This window comes from Ipomoea nil, unplaced genomic scaffold (assembly GCF_001879475.1).
Source record: "Ipomoea nil cultivar Tokyo-kokei standard unplaced genomic scaffold, Asagao_1.1 scaffold1043, whole genome shotgun sequence".
Classification (NCBI taxonomy): domain Eukaryota; kingdom Viridiplantae; phylum Streptophyta; class Magnoliopsida; order Solanales; family Convolvulaceae; genus Ipomoea; species Ipomoea nil.
Window position 1 is genome coordinate 14,433,033 of NW_017617471.1, and position 10,301 is coordinate 14,443,333.

The following is a 10,301-nucleotide window of genomic DNA, read 5'->3' on the forward strand; positions in this document are numbered from 1 at the left end:
AATAAATTGTATTGATAGGAAAATCATTCTGTCTATGCAACACTGTAAGACTGTCAAGGACGTTTGGGACTTGGTAAATAAGTGGTTCAGTGGAACAAACAACCTGAGGAGATTGTATCAATTGTCTCAGGATGTCCATCGTCCCTCCCAAAATGGACGAGACATCCGAGATTATTTTTATGATTTCAAGAGTGCGAGTGAGGCGTTGTGTACTGCTATGCCAGTCACGGATTTGGACACAGTAAAACAGCAACGTGAACAGTTGCATGTGTTTAGCTGGATTTCAGGGTTAGATAAAGAATATGATGTTGTGAAGTCTCAGTTGCTAGGGCATAAAGAATATGATGTTGTGAAGTCTCAGTTGCTAGGGCATAAAGAATTAGAGTCAATAGACCAAGTTTTTACTATGGTCCAGAATGCCTCAAGTACAGGTAGCGGCGTATCGGAGAAGCATGTTATTGTAGCGCAAGGGGATAATGGAGGTGTAGGTTCTGGTAATCGCGGGGGTCGATGTAACACCCCAGATTTTCAAGACATTTTAAGCTTATATAATAAAGGTAATATCTCATTACATCCCAAAGTATATCATAAGTGTACGGGGTGCTATGCCACACATGGGCTAGAGAACCCAGGTGCACAGGCTGTCTAACTAATATCCATTGAAACACAATGCATAATATGGCACGCAGGCCGAAAGGGAAACTACTCTACTTCTACGCTCCAGTTCTAGCGCGCTCCAGTGCTCTAGTCCTCTGTGCCTGAAAGCCAAATATATCTGTTCAGCGAGAGATGCTGGTAAGCCACTCCAACGCGTTGAAATACAATACATATAGAGATATATACGGATATACGAAAAACCATTATGAACATGAAGATATATCCTACGAACTCTAGCTTTTAAAACCGGGAATGACTCGACAGATAAGGCTAGACACGAGCAACAGTTATAACGAGCATATGCAGTTCACAAAAGACAAGGCAGACAAGGCAAGCATAAACGATAATCGTAACCCAACATGAACAATCCCCAATATAAATCCCATAGTCTCATCCCCCAAGGCACTCATAGTCACAATTCGTCCATATCACACACATAGCGCACATTGTTGGCGCCACGGGACCGATCGCATGCCCGTACATGAGGGTCAGCGCATATAGCTCTGACACGGCCCCGCAGCACCATGCCCGTATCGCAACACGGGGGGGTCGACCGCAACCGACCGATGGACCGCAGCTCATCATAATGTTTGATCGCAACCAAACAGTGGACCGCAGCCCAAGAGAGTGTCATCTGACCGCAGCCAGGATAAAGGACGAACCGCAGCTCGTATAGAAACGTTTGATCGCAACCAAACGGTGGACCGCAGCCCAAGAGAATGTCATCTGACCGCAGCCAGGAATACCAATCTGACCGCAGCCAGCTTCTGAACCGCAGCTCAGGATAACCAATCCGATCGCAACCGAATTAGGGTAGCACACACACATAACACATAGCAAGCACATGCAACCCACGTTACACATCGGGAAGGGGGATGAAGCGTATAACAAACCTATGCGTGATCCATCACATACTAAGAATAGTCCTAAGGGGTTCATACTTCCTTCACCTAGGTCAACGGGATACCAATTCATCTAGCATGCGATATAACAGACTCATAAACCTACGAACGGTACCCGAAACATCAAACTAGACATAGGCACGACAAACGGGGTCCGTTGGGACACCACGGGGATCGGGGAAACATCAAACGGGGAAGCCGGGAGCCCGAGGTAGTGTAATTTCCAGCGGGTAGCCGGTGGGTGGGGGTCCACCCGCCGGCTGCCCGCCGGCTGCCACTGTTCCGGGCAGCGGGTGCCCGGCGGGCAGCTGCCCGCCCACCGGCTGCCCGAGAATGCCACGGGTAGGTGGCGGGTCCCCTACCCCCACCTACCCCCCACTGACTCTTTTCATCACTTTTCGCCCCGGGAACCGTTGTGGAACCCGAAACCATGCTTAGACACTTTACAACGTAATTAACAACAACAAGTAGACAATTAACGGATCAAATACGGGAAACGAACGGCACATGGCCTATCATGCTTTTCTAACCATAATCAACGCCCAAACATGCGATTTCCCACCCGATAATCCAAGAATCAAAGCATACGGTACAACCTAGGGTTCTAATCACTTTTATATCAACAAGAATACGATTCGTCTTTTAATTGCAAGATTCGGTAGGAACAACACATAATCATCAAGGATACCCATTAATCATCAAGAACATCATAATCATCAAGAACAACACATAATCATCAAGAATCCCAATTAATCATCAAGAACATCACAATTATCAAGAAACTCCCAATATCAAGATTATCAAGATTCCCCATGGAATCATTAAATCAACATCAATAATAATCGTAGTAATTCGCCATTCACAATCATGGGGGGGGGGGGGGGGGGGGGGGAAACCCTAAGGGGAAATCATAGCTATGAAAATAGGTTTTGTTGAGACATGGGTTACCTCTTAGCCTTAATTAGTTCCTTGGCTATGAAGGGTCTTTCTTTAAGCTTTCTTGCTTTCTTCTAAGGGAATTCTTGGAGCTCTCTTGAGGAGGTGGGGCGTTTAGGCGTGTGGGAAGTTCTAGGTGTCTCCTAAGTCCCTTATTTATATATTTAGGAGTCCTAATTAGGAACTAATACTATAGGCTTTCTAATTCTATTTCTCTCGAAACTAAGGATTGGGTTTAGGGGTTGGGTTTATATATGAGGGCCCATGGACTACGGTGGGCCTTTTTCCCTAATTGCTCATTATGATTTATTCCTTCTCTTGGGTTTATTGATTGATTAATTAAATGGTTTTAGGGGCCGTAACACGGGGTGTTACAGTCGATTCCCAGGACGTGGTGGTTTTGGTAGAGGACGAGGTCGAGGTCCAAGGGTTTGTTATAATTGTGGAGAGCCCGGTCATCTACGTAACCAATGTCCAAAACCTCTCCGACCACAAAGCTTTGCCAATTCTGTCTCCAAACCAGAGGGTAATGTGGTTGTAATGACAGATGAAGAGTTGGCTATGTTCAAACAGTTAAAAGTGTCTACCTCATAACCTATAAACAGTCAGGAAACGTTACCGTCTTCCTCAGCCACGTTCGTCCAAACAGGTAATCCTACTGCTTGTGTCTCATCCTCATCCCGACAGTGGGTTATTGATTCTGGAGCCAGTGATCATATGTCAGGTAATCTAAATGTCTTTTCTGAATATTCTTCCTTTCCACCTGGTACTACAGTTACTCTAACGGATGGTTCATCCGCTTCAGTTTCGGGTAGAGGTAGTACCAGTGTAACCATGTCGTTACCTCTCTCTCGTGTGTTATACCTTTCGAAATTTCCGTTCAATTTACTGTCAATAAGTCAAATCACTCGAAGTTTAAACTGTTGTGTTGTGTTCTTTCCTGGTTATTGTTTGTTTCAGGATCTTTTGACGAAGGCGATTATTGGTAGAGGAAAGGAAGCTGGTGGGCTATATGTGCTGGAACAGTTCCCTCCTAGTCCTGAAAAGGCTCCTGTTAGTCTGTTGGGTAGTACGTCTCCTTCCAAGTTACATTGTCGGTATGGTCACCCGCCTTTACCTATTTTAAAGAAGTTGTGTTCGAACTTAGAATCTTTGTCTGTTTTGCAATGTGAATCTTGCGAGTTTGCAAAACATTATCGGGTACCATATCCGCCTAGAGTCAATAAAAGGGTAGAGTCTTTATTTTAGTTGGTTCATTCAAATGTATGGGGACCATGTCGGGTTCCGTCTAAGTCCGGGTTCAAATACTTTGTAATCTTTGTGGACGATTTCTCGAGACACACTTGGTTATATCTCATGAAATCGAGGGATGAATTGTTTGAAGTCTTTTGTAAGTTCTGTTCTATGGTTAAGACTCAGTTCAATAAAATTATTCAAGTTTTGCGTAGTGATAATGGGACTGAATATTTTTCCCGTACTTTTTCCGAGTATATGAGCCAAAACGGCATAATACACCAGTCCTCTTGTGTGGGCACTCCTCAACAGAATGGTGTGGCAGAACGTAAAAATCGCCATCTGTTGGAGGTTGCCCGGGCCTTGTTATTTCAGATGAAAGTTCCTAAAGGGTTCTGGCCGGATGCTGTCCATACAGCTTCGTTCTTGATTAATCGATTACCCTCGACAGTACTCCAAGGCCAGGTTCCGTGTCACCTTGTCTATCCGTCCAGTCCATTATTTTCCCTTCCACCCAGGGTGTTTGGGTGCACATGTTTTGTTCAGGATATCCGTCCTCACAGAGGGAAACTTGATCCTAAGTCTCTGAAGTGCATATTCTTGGGGTATTCTAGCACTCAGAAAGGGTATCGGTGTTATTCTCATGACTTACAAAGGTACTTAGTGTCTGCTGATGTGTCGTTCTTTGAGGATGTTGTGTTTAAGGAACCTCTTACCTCATCTGATTGTAATTCAGTGTCAGACGATTTTCTTACATATATTGTTACTGTTCCTTCCGTGGGTTGGGGTGAGACAAGGCCTCCTGTTACGCAGGTTTATCACCGACGGTCAAGAGAAGTTCAGGCATTGTTAGGTCCATCAGCCAATCCTTCCTCGCCAGCGTCGTCGTCAACAGATTCCGATCTTCCAATTGCTGTTCGTAAAGGTACGCGTCGTTGTGTTCATCCCATCTCTTCAGTTGTGTCATATGTCCATTTATCCCCCTCTTCACGTGTCTTTATATCTCAGTTAGAGTCAGTTAAAGTGCCAACATCTTTGAAACAAGCTATGGGTCATGATGGTTGGAGACAGGCTATGGGGGAAGAGATGGCTGCTCTTGAAGAGAACCAAACCTGGGATTTGGTGGATCTTCCATTCGGTAAGGTAGCTATTGGGTGTAAATGGGTTTATGTAGTGAAGATGAAACCTGATGGTTCTGTTGCTAGACTCAAAGCGCGCTTAGTGGCTAAGGGGTATGCACAGACGTATGGTATAGATTATACCGAGACTTTCTCCCCGGTGGCTAAGTTGGCTTCGGTACGTGTTTTTATATCTTTGGCTGCTACTAATCACTGGCCGTTATATCAATTAGATGTCAAAAATGCCTTTTTGCATGGTGATTTACTTGAAGAAGTTTATATGGAGCAACCACCAGGGTTTGTAGCTCAGGGGGAGTCTGGGAAGGTGTGCAAGTTAAAGAAATCTTTGTACGGTCTGAGGCAGTCCCCGCGTGCGTGGTTCGGGAGGTTTAGCAGTGCGATTATGAAATTTGGAATGCAGAGGAGTGCTTATGATCATAATGTCTTTTATAAACATACTAACCGTGGGTGTGTTTTACTGATAGTGTACGTGGATGACATTGTGATCACAGGTAGTGATGTAGACGGGATTGGTGCTCTTAAGTCCTTCCTTGGAGCTGAGTTTCATACTAAAGACTTGGGAATACTAAAATACTTTCTGGGGATTGAGGTTGCTCGCTCAAAGAAGGGCATATTTCTCTCACAGAGAAAATATGTGATGGACCTTCTTGGTGATACTGGACTGCTTGGGTCGAAACCGTGTGATACGCCGATGGAACAAGGGGTCAAGCTTGTACCAGATGAGGGGGAGGTGTTTGAGGATCCAGAAAGGTATAGGAGACTGGTAGGGAAGTTAAACTACCTCACGATTACTCGTCCGGATATTGCATTTCCGGTGAGTGTGGTGAGTCAGTTCATGAGTTCACCTACACGAACTCATTGGGAAGCAGCTGTTCGTATTGTGAGATATCTGAAGAGTGCACCTGGGAAGGGGGTCCTTTATGCTGATTATGGACATACAGGTGTTGAGGCGTTCTCCGATGCGGATTGGGCTGGCTCGCCTAGTGACAGGAAGTCGATGACAGGATATTGTGTGTTTTTGGGAGGCAATTTAGTTTCATGGAAGAGTAAGAAGCAAAGTGTTGTGGCGCGGTCAAGTGCAGAGTCCGAGTATAGAGCTATGGCTCATGTGACCAGTGAGATAGTTTGGGTGCATAACATTCTAAAAGAGATGGGTGTAGAAGTAAAACTTCCTGTGAAGCTGTGGTGTGACAATCGTGCGGCCATTCACATTACGAATAATCCAGTTTTCCACGAGCGGACGAAACACATTGAGGTGGATTGTCACTTTATACGAGAGAAAGTGCAACAAGGGTTGATTTCGGCTGAGCATGTTCGTAGTGGTGATCAATTAGCTGACATATTCACGAAAGGGTTGAGCGGAAGTCGGATGTCGTATATATGTAACAAGCTGGGCATGTTTGATATTTATGCTCCAGCTTGAGGGGAGTGTTAGAGAAGTTAGGTTGTGGTTGAGAGAATCACTCTCAACCTTGGGGTTTGAATTTTGAATCTAATGGCTTTAGTCTTTCCTTAGCTTGTATATATAGATCTTTTATCTTCTGTACTTATACACTGAAATAGAGAGAATATACATTCGCACATTCCTTTAATCACAAAAATTAACAAGCAAACGCAAAAGCAAGAAGTAAGTAAACATGTATATGAACACAACAATCTGGTTTGCCCATCTCTTCATTCATAGTCAATTAAACGTGTTTACCAAACAATCAATTACGAGCGAACACTTCGAACTCCACAGCTGATCCTCAGCATTCCAGACGCGTCGAAGTTTCTTGAAGAGTGGTGCAAGATTTCCCAATCTTACAAGTTGGGACGCCTCCTCTACTGCAGCTCTCCCGAGTACACAATTGTGGTTGACAGCCTGAAATCGTCAAGTATCAAAACCAACTTGATATGAATAGTAAATTCACCAAGTAGCTCCGTTTAAGATCCATGAAAATGCCCTAGAAAGAATTCTGAATATGTTCGTGTAATTTCTTGGAAATCATTCCATCTGATCTGCATGTAGACGATGAGTATTTATAGCTGTCCTTCCAGATATTGTTCTAACTGCTTAACTGTCTTGGACTTCATCTTGAACTTATCTTCGTGTCTAGTTCACTCCACGGCTTCAGTCTTCGTCTTCAGACAAGATATTTCACTGAGAACTAAGTCTATTTGTTAGTACAGAGTCAATCTAATACAAATACAATCACTTTCTGAACTAAATCTTGAACTATTGGACTGTTCCATAAATCAAAACAAACTAGAGTGAAATATATTTTGTCTTTGTAATAATACTTTTTCTCAATGATCTATTTTATTAACAGTCCACCTCACACACCTGAGCATAATGGGGATAGCTAAGTGTCGTCATAGACACATTGCGGAAATAGGTCTTTCTTTACTTCATATGCATCGATACCAAGTATTGGTCTTATGCCTTTCAAACTGTAGTGTATCTCCTAAATTGATTACGAACACCAATTCTTCAAGGTAAATTAAAACACCATTTGTGTCTTGTTTGCGGTGTCTCTAAATTACTCAATATTAATTCCTTTCGAGTGCCTTTGTTTTCCTTGGTTACGACCATATAATAACTCTAAAATACAACCTCGATTTATTGTTCCAAACACTGAGTTAGAAAAGTCCCTCACCACTCCAGTTCACATTCTGTTTCATCCTCTCACCATGAAGTTAGTCCATCCCAGCCTCCGGCTAGTCTCAACAAGGTGCCCCAACACCAAATACTATAATCCTAACTTCCTCAGTCACATTACAGCTCAGGTTTTACCCCCTATGGTTGACCATTCTACTGTTTTACATACTAAGAAAAATCATCATTCGCGGCATGCTATGGATGGAGAATACAATGCACTTCTTAAAAATGAAACATGGGAATTGGTCCCAAAGATGGATCAAACACCAATTGGGTGTAAGTGGATATTTCGTTTTAAAAGAAAGCTTGATGGGTATGTTGATTGGTATAAAGCGTGATTGGTGGCTAAAGGTTATATATTTGCAAGAGCCAGGTAAGGATTATTTTGATACTTTTAGTCCGGTAAATAAACTCGCAATGATAAGATTCAAGTAATTTTAACTCTCACTTTAGCTTCAAATTGGCATGTGCGCCAGTTGGATGTAAATAATGCATTTTTACATGAAATGACCTCCGGGTTATTGGGATTCACTTGGTCCGAATCATGTCTGTCGCTTATAAAAAGCAATGTATGGCCTCAAATAGGCTCCTCGAATATGGTATATGGAGTTATCATCCTATATTGAGCCAAAGTGGTGGCAGACCTCTTGGTTGATTGTTATGTTGTAGAGTTCTTTGGCTTATTAGGGTAGGTGTGCCATGATCTTCATAGTCTCCATATTAATTAAGATTGTGAGATTGAGCATTATATATAGCATTCTCTTTGTGGCTTATAGCTTTCTTAGTCCTCTTGTTGGAATTTCAATTTAAAATTCATTGCTATCTTCATACAACAATAACAATCAAAGTATTAGTACAAAACAAAACAAAAAAAAAAAAAAACAAAAAACAAAAAAAAAAAGAGAGGAAAATGAACTAGTGTATTCTCCAACAAGAAACAAGAGTGAGTGACCAAACTCAAAAACACAACTGCAAGAAAACCAGATGTTATGGGGTGTCATACGATTGGAAAGACTTAGCTTGGATCAAGGAAGATGCAATGCCAATGTCATTCTCATGGCCATTGGACTATCAATTAACAATGAAACACACTCTCATAGCAATTCAATTAATAATCTAATTGGAGCAATTTTATCAAACACATAGCATACAAGTCTTCTTCCAATCTCATTTTCTCAAAGCAAACTTGCAATTGTGAGTAGTGTGGCTATAGTATTCTCATAGAAAAAACATATATCCAAGAATTCTCAAGTATAATTGGGTCCTAATTATGCAAGAGTCCATACAAAATACTTAACTGCAACGAGAACCCTAACATAGTAAATACATATTGTTCCCTTCATGCAATTAAATCCCTAAAAGAAATCTAGCTAGCTACTCATGATTGATTGAAAAGTAAATCACAATTGAAATTTCATAATTGATGGAATTGAAATTGAATTGGAAGTAAATAACTTAGCTTGATTCAATAGAATATATAGATGTTGCAATATGAAATTGAGTTGGAATATAATTTGATCTACAATCTAAAATCTCAGTTACGCTTCACTAAAATCTAAATTTATTACAATGTGGTTAGGGTGGAGCTAGAGGTATCTAGCTAAGGAAACCCTAGAGAAATTAAAGAGATGAAAAATAGATAACTTCCTAAAAATAATCAAGTCCTATTTATACTTTTAAAACATGCCAAAATAACAAAATTTAAACATTTTGGATACCCACTCACAATTACCTCAGGGTCGTTAGGTTAATCGTGTACAATAATACAACACACAGGTCTCACTCCTCATGAGGCTCCTCACAGTTGTGAGCTCGGTCGTGATTCGTGCACTCCATTTGCATATTCTCCTTATCACGCTGATAGTTATGTACACGAGTATCAAAACAAGGGAAAACTTCAGATAATTTGTACATTTCCTCATGATGACCATCGCAAAAGTGTTAACATAACGATCTGTTCAGAGCACGGCCCACAGTTCTCACACCCTCCCTCACCGTCATGAGTTACACCATGACATCTCTTCAACAGGGCCGACCTTGGGCATGTTTGCCCAGGACCCTTGCACATGGCCCCCAAGATTTGGGAGCCCCAATTATAAAACATATATATATATATATATATATATATATATATATATATATATATATATATATATATATATATATATATATATATATATATATATATATATATATATAAATTTTTTTTTACAATTGAGCCCCGAATTTGGGAGCACAATTGTAAAAAAATAAATAAATAAATAAAATAAAAAATTGTATACATATATATGTTGTGCGTAACAACAAAATAAATACCTGGAAGGTAGTTTGCGATGCGTTGTTGCTTCGGGACAAGAAACCGGCAGCGTTCTGTGTCGTGTTTGGCAACACTATCTTAAAGATATTTAACGACCAGGGTATCGTTATATCTCCGACAGATAACACAAACGGGAAGAAATCAGTCTAAAAGAACTCAACACGGTGTTTCTCAAGTATGTCTGTAAAGCCGTGACTTTGTGTAAAGAAGAATATGAAATGCATTGCTATTTATAGCATTTCACATTCCATTACAGCCAAGCCACAAAGATAGCTCACACATGGTTCAGCCGTACGAGAAATGTGCTTACCACATAATCCATTAGGACATATGTTCACCACATAATCCATTTGGATAATTATGCTTAGCACATGAGTCATTACCACGTGGCTAAAACCTTGCCTTTGGATGTTTTCCCAACAATCCCCCACACATCTGAAGGTATAAGGCTTGAAGGAGAGCAATTGAGTCTAACA